Source organism: Bubalus bubalis, chromosome X (assembly GCF_019923935.1).
Source record: "Bubalus bubalis isolate 160015118507 breed Murrah chromosome X, NDDB_SH_1, whole genome shotgun sequence".
In the NCBI taxonomy this organism is placed as follows: domain Eukaryota; kingdom Metazoa; phylum Chordata; class Mammalia; order Artiodactyla; family Bovidae; genus Bubalus; species Bubalus bubalis.
Window position 1 is genome coordinate 137135958 of NC_059181.1, and position 834 is coordinate 137136791.

Consider the following 834-nt stretch of genomic DNA (forward strand, 5'->3'; position numbering starts at 1 on the left):
AGACACGACTTAGTGACCAAAGCACTATGAGGCTAGTGGGTGACAGAGCTGGGATGGTAGCCCTGGCAGTCTGGCTCCTAGGCCATTGGTCCAGGCAGGGCTGCTTGTCCTAGAAGACTGTCTTCAGGGCCCCTCCCCTGGGTGACCCATGAAGTCTACCTGCTCGCAGTTGAGGATGGCAAATACAGTGCACAGGAGAGGGAAAGGCCTTTGAGTGGGCAGTTCCCCAGTCCTCTGGTCTTGGGCATAACCTCAGCTCCAGTCCTGGTCTGTCCTCTGAGGCCCTGGGCTCTGCCTTTACTTTTATTCCTGGAGGTGGAGTTTCCTGAACCCCCTCACTCATTTAGACTCCCTTCCTTCGACAAGTCCCAAACTCCTCTTTCTCCCCCCGAACAGGACTTCGTTCCCTCAGGTGCAAACGGCACTAGCAGCTGACTGGACTCCACCATCCCGGTCATCCCAAGAGAAGGGAATCTTCCCCTCAGCCAGTGGCTACTGCCACTTTTGCACAAGGGGCTTTCCTGAGGTGATTCAGCCCTCAGTTCAGGAAAGTCAATCTTCGGCCGTAACTAACTTCCCTGAGGGTGCTGTGGTGCTTCGCAGGCACTGGGGAGAGAGGACACTGGCTTTTTCTGAGTCAGGCCAACTCAGACGAGGCGGAAGGATAAACATCCATCTCCATCTTGAAGCAAAAGTGGGGCCGAAGCCAGAGCCTGGGTGGGGGAGCTAATGGGAAACAGCTTGCAGGAGGGAGGGGGACAGAATTCGGGAATGGCCGAGGCTGGCTGCTGAAGAGGGGGCTGGGAGAAGCAAGCTGATTGAGACCAGCTGCCG